Source organism: Eptesicus fuscus, chromosome 22 (genome assembly GCF_027574615.1).
Source record: "Eptesicus fuscus isolate TK198812 chromosome 22, DD_ASM_mEF_20220401, whole genome shotgun sequence".
Classification (NCBI taxonomy): domain Eukaryota; kingdom Metazoa; phylum Chordata; class Mammalia; order Chiroptera; family Vespertilionidae; genus Eptesicus; species Eptesicus fuscus.
This window is the reverse complement of record NC_072494.1, coordinates 4,076,470-4,089,466: the sequence shown is the minus strand read 5'-3', so window position 1 is coordinate 4,089,466 and position 12,997 is coordinate 4,076,470.

Here is a 12,997-nt window from a genome sequence, read left to right as displayed (position 1 = left end):
GACGATGGTCATATAGGAATCTTTCCATCATGAAGAGGGCAGAGGTTCATGTGCATCAATGTAGACAGCTGCTAGGGATTTTACTGCCTTCCATGGTCCTAGGGTTTTCCACCCTTCCATTTGGTGAATGCCATACTCAGCTGTGGCAGTCCACCAATACTGCTCTGGGTAGGAACCTAACTTACTACAAGGAAAGAAAAAAAGGCACTTCCTTGATCTTAGACAGCAGTTTCACCCACGGAGAGTACCCTAAGCATTTAAGAAATATTGCATAGTTAGTATTGAATCCACATCATCAAATTATGTGGGGATTTACTTGTCTTTATCAGAGCATTTTTCATTATGGACACAGAGGACAATTGTAATAAGCAGATTATCTGAAAAAGGGACAAACATGTTCCTGGCTATCGAAAAAATAGTTGCACATCCAAATCTGATGCTCAGATTGCGGTGATACACTTGTCAAAGCACGGTTCAATTATGTCATGACGGGAAGGTGGGTTTCATATTTTAATTTTAATGGACATTGGATATTTGAATTCTGTAGACATGTGTCTGAGTTTAATAACCATCACATGCATGTTCAGAATGAAGCGCCGAGTCAATTATTTCTCCAAAAGTAGTAATTAAGGGAGTTTTAAATACAGAAGGAAGAATAATGGAACAACTCATGAATATTCTGTTTCCAAAATTAATCACAAGTCAACTTCCTAGTTTATATTTGTGAAATCATTATTATGTGATTTGTAGATGCTGAAGAGTTAGAAATTAATGAGTGATAATAACTTTTGGAAGGCCAGAACAACTAAGGGACCTTAATAAGCTGTGTCGTAGCTCGCTGAGTGACCTCACCTGTTCCACCTGGACTTCCACTTTTCCGAAAGAGATCCTTTTCTATAGATGTCATTATATGCGGAACAAATCATAAAACACTACAATAATATAAGCAGAATTTGATATTTTGTACTCTTAGATTAGTAAAGTAGTACTTAAATGTTGCTTATTGTTTTCTGCAATATAAAATTCTTTATTCTTTGATGTTAGTGTAGTTCCAAATTATTTGGTGTGTTTCAAACACCTGAAAAAGAATATAAATAGGTTAAACGGAAACAAGTTTGCCTGCCCAGCCTCCCCACTAGCACCATGTCCCCTCAGTACTCAGGTACCACTGAATGTTGATGTCACTCACTGGTTGTGTGCAAGGAAGAGGTGGGGTGATGGAGAGGAGCCGGGAAAGAGAATAATTACAATCCAGCACAGTCCACAGACAAGAGGGGCAGGGAACATGCTATTACCCGTGAAGCTAAAGAAAACCTTAGAGATAAAAAGAAATGGGCAGCTGTTTTTTTCATTGAAATTCAGAATATTTAATAAGTGAGTTGTGATTTTAGGGAAGTTAATGATAAGGGCAGTGGCTACGAGTAAGTTTTTGCTAAACAAACATAGGGCATAAAAGCCAGGATCTGATATGATGTAGTATGGTATCACCTCAGTCCAACCTGGAATGTTGGCTTTCCTTTATTCATTCTTAAGCCTATTTATCCATGCCTCTATTATCCCATGCATTCAACAAAAACTCAATAATTTTTATGGAACTATGTGTCAAAGGCTATACGGTAGACAAAAAAATCAATAAGATAGAGTTCTTGTGTTCAAGAAAATTTCAATTTCCTGTGGGGAGTTAGGAGAGCAAACAATAATACAGTGGAAGAAATTTCAAATAAGAATGAATTTGATGTCATGGGAATGGATAGCAAATACTTCCACATTGCTGAAGTATAACGTATGTAGGCGAGGAATGGCAATAATTGAGATCGTAAAAATGGCTAGGAAATATTGATCAGGAATGTACTAATATATAATGCTAACGTAGACTAGTACATATATATTACTTATTTAACAATTAATGAGAAAATAGTGGAGGGTCTTTGAAATATAATTTTACTGACAATGGGGATGCATATATCTTTTCAAATTAGTGGCTTCGTTTTCTTGGGATAAATACTGGTACTCAGAAGTAAAATTGTGGAATCATTTGGTAGTTCTAGCTTCTAAATTTTGGAGGAGTCTCTTGTACTGTTTTCCACGGCGGCTGCACCAGTTCCCATTCCCACCCACAGTGCACCAGGGTTCCCTTTCTCCATGTCCGCATCATCACTTGTATCTCTTGTCTTCTTGAGGATAGCCATTCGACCAGGTGTGAGGTGATGTCATTTGGTGTTGATTTTCATTTCCCTGTTGGTTAATGATGTTGAGCCTCTTCTCATGTACCTGTTGATCGTCCCTATGCCTTCTTTGGAACAAATGTGCATTTAAATCATCTCATTTTTTAATCGATTGTTGTGCAGTTGTGTGAGTTTTTTATATCTTTAGGATGTTAGTCCCTTATCAGATAATTCATTTGCAATTATTTTTGTCCCATTCAGTAGGCTGCCTTTTCATTTTGTTGATGATTTCCTTTGCTGTACAGAAGCTTTATATTAAAGTTTTATTCTTCATTTCCACTCTTTGAAAATCCGTCCAGGAAGGCATTGCTGTTTTTTTCCTCGTTCAAATCACTCTTGTTCACCTATGACTCAAGTATAAGGGGAAAGAGGGAACTAGATAACTGTGACCCGCTATCTTTGAAAAAGATTAATGCAGCCAAATTCCTTCTGATCTTAATTGAGGTATAATTTAGAATGCATTCTTGTGTGGCACCATCCATCATATGCCCAGAAGATAGGAAAATAAGTAAGTAATTAAAAACACGTTTATTATGTTATGTAACTTCTTGTTCCATTATCTTTATCTAGAAGAGTTGCTAAAAGGGGGGAGGGATTTGCCTTTCTAGTTTGAAGAAGTTTATGTGAGTAAAAGAGCACGTTATAATGAAAGTCCAGCGAGTGTTTCCTTGAGCAATCTAAGTTCAAGTCACTGAAAAGAGAAAACCTGCTGTTCACCTGTGTGTCCCCCAGGATGAGGACAGGCACTTGCTGATCTCTGTTGACTTGGCCACACACGCTACTAAACATTTTTGCAAGCATTTTCTGGTTTCATGACCACAGGAACTACTCAAGGTATAAATTATTGTCTCAATCTTTCAAAAGAGAGAACGCATTTTCATCTATGTATTTGCTCCCAGTCACTCAGCTAGTAGGTAGGAGCTAGAATTTGAACTTAATTCCATGCTGTGTCCAATGGACAAATAAAAATGCAAACTATGATTTTAGAAGGTAATTCCCTATGCAGATGATATTTAAATTTTCCCCCACTATCGCTACAAATCTGTCATGTTTTCCTCTCTAATATCCTTTTAAGGATCCGTTCTTTACTTTGGGTCCTTACTTGGTCACTTCCATTTACTCTAGGATTCTGCTCAATCATGTTTTTCTCTCCTCTTATTTACAGTCTCTCCCTTTCACTGGATCCTCCTTTTCACTGAAAAGCCAGTTGATGTTTGAAAATATATTTATAATTAAAATAGCAAATGGCAACATATTACCTGACTGAAATTTTCTAACTACTCCCCAGTTGCCTTCCGTTTCAGCCATTTTCTCTACTTCTGGTCGCCTTCCCACTTCCAGGATACCCTGAACATTTTGGAATCTGGCTTCTCCTTGCAACATTTAAATAAAATTAGGGCCTTCTCTTTGTATCAAATATACATTGAACTGTTCAAATCCTATTCTTATTTGGCCAATATAAAGCATTTGAAACCATTGACCACTTAATTTCTTGAAATTATTTTCTCTTCAGCTTCTTTGCAACCAATATTCTTCCTTGATCTTTGCTTCTTTCTGTGATTCTTTTCTTTTTATTTAATTTATTGGGCTAACGTTAGTTAATAAAATTATATGGGTTTCAGGTTTACAATTCTACAACACATCATGTATATATTGTATTGTGTGTTCACCACCCAAGTCAAGTCTCCTCCCATCACCACTGATCCCCCTTTACTTTCTTCTCTCTCGCTCTGATTCTTATGCATTAAATATTCTCTTTTTCAGGCCATATGTTAACACAGGGTGCTCATAAATCATAGTCCAATTTTAAGTTGTAATAATTTAAGCATTATCAATACTGTACATTGAAAAATTACGAGTTTATATTTCTTTTAAATTTATTATATTTTGTGAATTTTAAATATTAAAATTGAATTTTTTAAGTTACTCTCAATAAAAAAAGTCATTACTCACTGAGGCTAAAAATATACAATTAAAAATTATTATTTGAAATAAATAAAAATAAGGTCCACTCCCTCTGATTAAAGATGGAAATGATGACAAACACCATTAAATCAGCCTCATTCCCAAATATCAATGGGATTACTTGGACACCTCCGCCAGGAACCATCTAGGCATATAAAAATCAACGTGGTTCAAATCCTACTTAGTGGTTTCTTCCTCCTTCCATCCTCTTCAAATATGTTTCCCTTATTTCAAATGATAGAATTTAATTATCACAGTGAGGAACTTTCATTTCCTTCAACATTAACATCCAATAAGCCACAAGTTCTTAGAATTCCTCCCTTTAACATATTGCATATGTCACCTCCTTTCTGTCAATAATTCTAATGCTTTAATTCAAACTCATAATAGATTGTCAATATTATTCAACAGGCTTTAAACTAGTCTTATAACTTGCCAATACCACGGTATAAAATGTGAACAGGAGAATATTGAGTGCACACACATGCAATTTGTAGACTCTCACCTTCAGGTAGGGCCTAGGAGGTCAGAGTAGACCAATGCTTTAGCTAGACAAGAAGAGTCGATTTTTAAAGATCACGTTTTTAGAAGGATTAGTTATATTGATCAGATGTTCATTAGTGGTTCCATTGGGCTCCTGAAGGCTTCATTGATAGACCTGTAATGGTACTTTATTGTACTTAGAATGTTTACCTAACTTTATTCACCACTGTCAAAATTTCTTGAGAGGGGAGCTTATTTTATTTTATTTTTAATTTGAATTTGACTCAATTAATGAAAATCCAAAAGCATAAAACATCAGTGGCTATTAAAAGTTTAATAGCTAGAAACATACCAAGGTACACATGGAAAAGAACAATAAGAGAGTCAACTCACGCAGCTTGTGAGCAGTTGAGCATCATTTGATTGCACTCACATTCCTGGGAAATCATGACATGGCAGGTGGTCCTCTCCAAAGATGAGAGGAGAGCAATATTTTTTATTCCTGCCACCCTATATAACACTTATGCTTTTAAAGCTCTTGAACAAATAATGGTTCCAAAATGAATGGAGAAACAAACAAATGAATAAAAACATTAATGAGGGAACAAACCAATGCATCCCAGAATATGATGAGTAAATATTCTCAAAGCCAATTTGGCCACAAGATGACTTACATGGCACTTTTCACTGATTTCAATATGACCCATTCTGTGTGTACCATCCATGGTCATAGGCTCCTTTTAGTACCTTCTTGACTCATGAAAATAAAATACATTTTTAAATTTTATTTTGTTATTGACAGTATTACAGATGTCTCCCATTTTCTTCCCTTTTGTCCCTCTCCACCCAACCACCGCCCCTCCCCAGGCCTTCCTCATGCTGTTGTCTGTGTCCATGGGTTATGGATATATGCATATATGTTCTTTGGTTAATATCTCCAGTGGATTTTATAAAGAGCATATAAATATGTTACTAAAGATAGAAGATGTTTATTCTCTGTCTTACATTAGGAAGAATGGGACACCTCAATATTTAAGTAACCTTTTCCACAAAATTAGAATGAAATCATTAGGAAAAGAAAATGGAGCTTAACATGTTGCACATGGGCCCAAAATGAACTCTGACACTGTTTTTATTTGAGTGCCTGGGCACAGCCCTCTTGCTGGGTGGTAATGGGATTGATGGCTTGCATGGTAGACCTTCCAATACCCAACTCAGCCAGTCATGCAGCTAGAGATAAAGATAAATTCAGGAATCTAGTTAGTTCTGTGACCTTCACTGGTAATGAATCTTGTAGGCTCATTAGTTGCAATTTGAAGCATTTTAAAATTAATTGCCTTTAGTTTAATGAAGCTTTTGCTTGCTTGGAAATCAGAAAAAAACGGTAAATACCTCAATGAACTCCTTAACAATTGTTTATTACAATCTAACTGTGACCTTGAAGAGGCTGTTTTCTTTTTTTTTTCCCAATTGTAATGTCATGTATTATATAGAATACATAGGAAGGGTTTATTTTAGTTTTTTCAACCATTCTTTATACATTAGAAACCTTATTATACTTGCAATCATGTATAATTCACTAAAATATGTTAAAAAGCTCTTCCAAAATTGCTTTTGCTCAATTCATGATTTTAATTTCTTGTTTGGTCAGTTTATTCAGCCATATGATTGCCATACTATTCTTGGCACAAAAGCAGCCCCCTACACTAATGCATGATTATTTTTTAGAATAGTATATATATACATATGCTTCACAGGAATGTGAATTGGAACCAACATCACACTGGAAAATATTTCTGAAATGTAGTGTTGAACAGAAGAATGATTTACCCTGGGGGAAACTGGAATTTTTAAGTTTTAAATTTTGAATTTTAAATATTTTTACCTGGGTGTGAAAACAGGTCAAAATTTGTTCAATGGGTCAATCTGATAGTGTGTATAAATAAAAAATATATATAATTATGTATAAATAAAAATATATAGTCATGTAATCTTTCCCATTCAGAGTCCATGTGTCTTGGGAGTGGCTGTTCTATTACTGCTAGATTCTTATGCTTCAAAATTACATTGGGATGTATTTTTCTGTGATTATAGAAGTCATTTGCTTTCATTACTTGGTCTGCATGCACTTGAGTTGTTTTCATACGAGTAAAATGAATATTGACAGCAACGTTCATATACCTGAGTGACCAAGGTCACATCTAAAGAGCCCTGAAGTACAATGACTAAATTCTGAGATTTTGATTCAGTAAGTCTGGGGTGGGAGTGAGTGTCTATATAGTAAAACTTCAGAAGAAATTTTTAAAGATGGTCTTATAACTGGAGGCTACTACTAGGCATCATGAGCACGTTAAAAAAAGATGTTTTGCCTTATTCATCATTGAAGAGGGGGTGATAATAGTAAAATTGGGGTGAGGAAATAATTTGTAAATGAAGTGAATGGAGAAGGACTATAAATTAACCAGTTCATATACTGGTTAATTATGCCTTGAATAAAAGATAATAAAATTCGCCCTGTGTGGCTCAATGGTTGAGTGTCGGCTTATGAACCAGGAGGTCACAGTTTGATTCCCAATTGGGCATGTGCAGGGGTTTCGGGCTTGATCCCCAGTAGGGGGCATTCAGGAGGCAGCCAGTCAGTGATTCTCTTTCATCATTGATGTTTCTGTCTGTCTCCCTCTCCCTTCCTGTCAAACATCAATAAAAATATATTTAAAAAATAATAATAAACTTCATTCTCTGTATTATTTTTCAATGCTTTATATTCCTACCCCTTTGTACTAAGTACAAAACAGCATGAGTTAGTGCCAAGAGAAGAGAGAGAAAAAGAAAGGAAAGAACGTAGAAGGGAACCAACAAGAATTAATGAATGCTTCTCTTTGACAGCCACATATATTTCTTATTTTGCCTTCTAGTGAACTCACCGTTTCTGAAATTGTGTTTAAAAAGATGTAGGACTAATTTTTTTCCTTGATAATAAAACCCCGCTCTGCTCCCATTTCATTTACTAGGTTCTTTTATAATGAAGGCCAGAAGCCCTTTCTTTTAAATGTATTTCTAGCTGCAAATTCTGCAGTTTCAGAAAGGTACTTAAGACGTAGGGGAAGCTTGCTTATTTATTCATTTACATCCGTCCAAAGGAGTAAGCTTAGTATTCTTATCTAAAGGGTACTTAATATTAAATATCCTGAACAATAAAATGAGCATTTGGTTCAATTTTTCCATATTTTCACCCCCAAAAACTTAGCTGAATTTACTTGCGTAAATTCACTAAATTGTTTTCCATTGCCAACCTGATCTATTAGGCCCTAGCTGCAAGCCAGTACTTTGTTTACTCTATAATGCATGGACAGAACAATATGCAATTGTAGAATGTTAAATTCCCATACACTCAAATCATAGCTTAACCCAACTTAAAAAAAAATTCCTAATTCATTAGAGTGATTGAAAGAAAGAAGTGTATAGTTAGAGAGAGAAAAGGAACCAAGATGAAAAGCATTTTAGTCAATTTCACTATTGTGAACCAGAATGATTCTGCCCACTTAGGTTGGTCTATTATTTCTCTCCCATGAATGTGTAAAATTGGATTATTCCCATTCTGTTACCCTTTCTCTCCCCAAAATAGATTTAGCTTTTAATAATTCATTTCTTTCCTATAGAACGTTTTTCAACATTGATTTTTTTTATTCAGGCTTATCCCTACACTAGTTCATTTCAATTCACTTCAACAAAAGTTATTGTCCCTCTCTGTGTAGATTACATGCTAAGTGGTTAGGATACAATGATGGGTATAATGAAGTCCCCGTCCCAAAGAAACTTGCATTCTAGGAGAAATACAGCCATGCAAACATATTAGTTCAGTTTTGTGAGAGAAAGACACGTCTGTGGAAGCACAGAGGCAGATTAGTAATTGGAATTGGAATGAGCAACAAAAGTGAGCAGCAAGCCAAAGATAGGCTCCTGAAAAGTACACATTTTAAGGGGCAAAGGAGCTCACCAACAGGCAGAATAAATGATCAGAGAGAAAGGATTAGATCAGAAGAGAAAGATGCCTTAGAGTGAATAAGGAAAGAGTTTTAATGAAGGGGGAATAGCTCAATCATGTCAAATATCATAGAGAATTTTTGCCAGACAGACTTTCACTGTTCATAGGTTGTGGCAATATGAATGCTATTAATAACTCCTTACTAAAAAACTGCCACCCCCCCCCCCCCGCCATCCCCCACTCCCCACTGGTAGAGATATGGTATAGATTCAAGTTGGGATAAAATTTAAGACAACAGCCTGACAGGTGTGTGATCATTGATGTTGACAAATCCTTCAAAAAGCTGAGTCAGGAAGGAAAATAAAAAAATCATGGGTGGTATTGTCTATATGAAGGTAGACTCAGAAATCAGTCTGTCAAATGCTGCAAGGAAAATGATCTTGTAATTCCCTCCTGAGCTGGTCTCCAAACATCAATGAAAATATGTATATGGATAAGTAGACTTTTCTGGCAGTGTTGCCGGAAGAGGGGTGGGGGGAGGAGAAGGAAGAGGATGAGGGTCTGCCATGCTTTAGCTCTTTGCTGGCTCTAATTGGGGGAGTGCCTCCCTCTGGCACCTCAATCAGCATTGCAGCCTCGGGACAGAGAAAGGAGGGGACATAAGTCAGAGTTTGGGGCATCAGGAAAGGACCCCTGATCCAGAATAACTTTTCACCGAGGAAAAGTTCAGGACAAGCAGCAAACCAAACTGCTTACCTCATCCTGGTGGTTGATGATGCGGACATGAGGGAGAAAGGTCCTTGGACTACGTTACACTTCTCTTTATGGTCTTTATTTTTCCCGTACATGTTGAATTATGTCCATTCATGGATCTTTTCTAATTTATCTCAGTATCTCCATGTTTTTATAGGGTAAGAAGGTGAATAGATGTTGTTTAATACTTTTTTTTGTAGCTGGGATTAAAATGCTTACCTCTGTGTTAATAGAATGTTACCCTTAAAATAAATTAATGTACCTTGCATATTGTCATTAATACAATATCTTATGGTAGAATATTGGATAGACATATTAGCGATTATTATTTTTTTATTGATTTCAGAGAGGAAGGGAGAGGAGAGAGAGAGAGAGAAACATCAGTGATGAGAGAGAATCATGGATTAGTTGCCTCCTGCATGCCCTATACTGGGGATTGAGCCAGCAACCTAGGCATGTGCCCTTGACCAGAATTGAACCCAGGACCCTTCAGTCCACGGGCTGATGCTCTATCCACTGAGCCAAACTGGCTAGGGAAATTAGCAATTATTTAAAAAAATTTTAAATCTTTAAAAATTAAGCCTTGCTGAAGTTAAGTCTTATCTGATACTAGAGGCCTGATGCATGAAATTTATGCAAGGGGCTAGGCCCTTGCAGCCCCAGCTGACTTGGCCAGCCCTCACAATCTGGAAGGTCTCTTGGTCTAATTATCATATTACCCTTTTATTAGTATAGATAAGAATGGTTGACATTAACCAACCTTTAACCAAAGAACAGTCAATAATATCTAATTTTAAAAAAGACAAATACCACTTATGTCTTAAGGAAATCATAATAAATAGGCAATATTGAGTGAGTGCTCATTATGTCCTAAGCACTTTTTTATACTTTCACTTAATAATTCTCATAATCATCATGCTAACCTGAGATAGATATTAATTTATCTCAATTTACAAAAGAAGTCATGAAAGCACAGTGTAGCCAAGAAACATACTCAAGTCCTTGAGACTAAAAATCAGTGGAGTGAAATCCAAGCTATAATTTAGCTCCAAAGCCTACAGAATAAAGCAATGTCTCAATAGAGTTAAACATCTGGCTATTATAAATAAAATTAATTCGAGGCAGCATACTGGTAATGTTCACTCAAAAAGTACATGCAGGCCCAAAGGCCAGAGACCCAGCAGAGCAGAAAGCCTGCAGGCTGGAGACTGAAGACCAGCTGGTATTTCACTCTACATCTGAAGACAGAGAGGGGCCACTGTTCCATGTCAGCTTTTCTGTTGTAATCAGATTTTCTCCTGATTGGAGGAGTCCCGCCCTCTGCTGGGAGGGCACTGGGCTCTAAGTAGTCTACTCATTCAAGTGTTCATCTCCGGAAGAAGCACCCTCACAGACACCCCCAGAGTAACATTTGGCCAAATGTCTGTGGCCTGGTCAACTCGACACATAAAATTAACCATCACAAAGGGTAAATATTCACTTGTTTAATTTCAAGTAAAAATAATTATGGGATATGCTAACACCATCTTCTTGTACACCAAGGAAACATCTTGCATTTATCAGACTTTAGAATCCTATGCATTAGGCTAGTCTGCTGCTCGACAGGTGTCAGAGTAGAGATCATGACAATCTTATTGAAGAAGTAGGGGGCAGAGCAATTGACAAAAATAGTAATTGAAAATTAATTAATATTAGCAGCTTTGAAAGCTTAGAAAAAGCTAGAAAAATGTCAGTTCCTTCATTGCATGAGGGAAAACAATGATGTGAATAATTTTTCGTCTATACTAATAAAAGGGTAATATGCTAATTAGACTGGATAGACTGGAGGTCCTTCCGGACAAAGCCAAGGTGGTGGGGATCAAGGCAGAGGCGGTTAGGGGCGATCAGGCAGGCAGGCAGAATGGTTAGGGGCTATCAGGCCGACAGGGGAGAGTGGTTAAGGGCTTTCATGCTGGCAGGGGAGCATGGTTAGGGGCATCAGGCAGGGAGGCAGAGGGGTTAGGGGCGATCGGGCAGGCAGGCAGGTGAGCGGTTAGGATCCAAAGGTCCCGGATTGCGAGTCAGACATTCCTTGAGGGGTCCCAGATTGGAGAGGGTGCAGGCCGGGCTGAGGGACTCCTCCCCTCTTCCCCCTGCACAAATTTTGTGCACTGGGCCTCTAGTATATAATAAAATAGATTATGGTATTAGAGATGGTGAGGAGAATATGAAATGTAGAAAAAATACAACCTGCAGAGTTATTTAGTCCAGATTGGAAAGTTTGGGCAATAACCTGACCTACAGGAAAAGGGTGAGGGACCATAATTACTTGAAAAAGTGGTACTAGGGATGCTAGGTACCTTAAATGAATCTCATCATTCATGTTCCGTGGGTTCCTTTAAAGTGTGGCACCCATTAATTAAGATGTCACTGAACACAGAAGAGCAAAATAAATTAAAGGCAGTGGGGTCAGTGGATAAAAGGTAAGCTAGGCTAGGAAAAGGAGCACCAAAAAAACAAAGTACAAAATAGAGGAAAAATATAAAGCAAAAGAGACCTATCAAAAAGAGATAGTAACTTACATGAACATAGTTAAAATAAACAGGAAATAATAGTGCTTTTAGGCAAAGCATTGATGCAATTAGCCTTAATCTACCATTGGGACTATTTGATATTGGACCTACCATGCACTGAATTGAGCAGAGAATTATATTAAATACTAGTAGCCCGTTTGCACGAAGATTCGTGCAATAGACCTTCATTCACCTGGCTGCCTGCACCAGTTTTCTGCTGGCACCGGGGACCCAGGTCTTGGCTGTGGCCACCGCCTTCTACCTTCTTTCAGGGTCCCGGCTTGGCCCTGGGTGGTGGCCTTGGGCTCGGCTGCACCCAGCGTCCCTGCGACCCGATTGCAGGAGCGAGCCGACCCCCCAGGTCGGCTTGCTCCTGCGATCGGAGCAGGCACCCCGCTGGCGCCCAAGGCCTGGAAAGCCCCGGGCGGCTTTCCGGGCCTTGGGCTCCGCCGCACCCCAGCTTCCCTGCAACGGTTTCCTGGTGGGCGTGGTTGGTGGGCGTGGCTTGGGCGTAGCGAAGGTGCGGTCAATTTGCATATTTGTCTATTATAAGTTAAGATTGTGGAAAACTAAAAGATGTAGAATATGTGATTTTGGCTCTCATAACTCTTTTTTAATTCAGATAATTAGAAAAAAACCTGAAGCATCACATACATAATTAGAATATAATTAGGTCATGGGTAGTAGTGGCTGAGTATGGAGAGTATCCAATTAGGAGGGAGTTAATTTGTGAAAAGGAAATTATTTAGCTAAGATGGGGAGAAGGTAGCCAAGAGGAGGGGGTAGAAGTTTTGGCATAGGGCTGTCGTCCTGAGTATAGGACAGAGTCAGCTGAATACATGAGACAATTTATCATTGACGTGTGCCTATATCCAGCATATAGTTCAGGTTCAGTGATTAGGAAGAAAGATTCCTTTGGGGCTGGCAGCACGAATTAGACTTCAGACTAAAGAACAAGGGTCAGTGTTTGCTCACCTCTCACCAGCTGAGTATTGGAATTCCTGTGCTTTTGGGGGTCACGGACATAGGTAGAA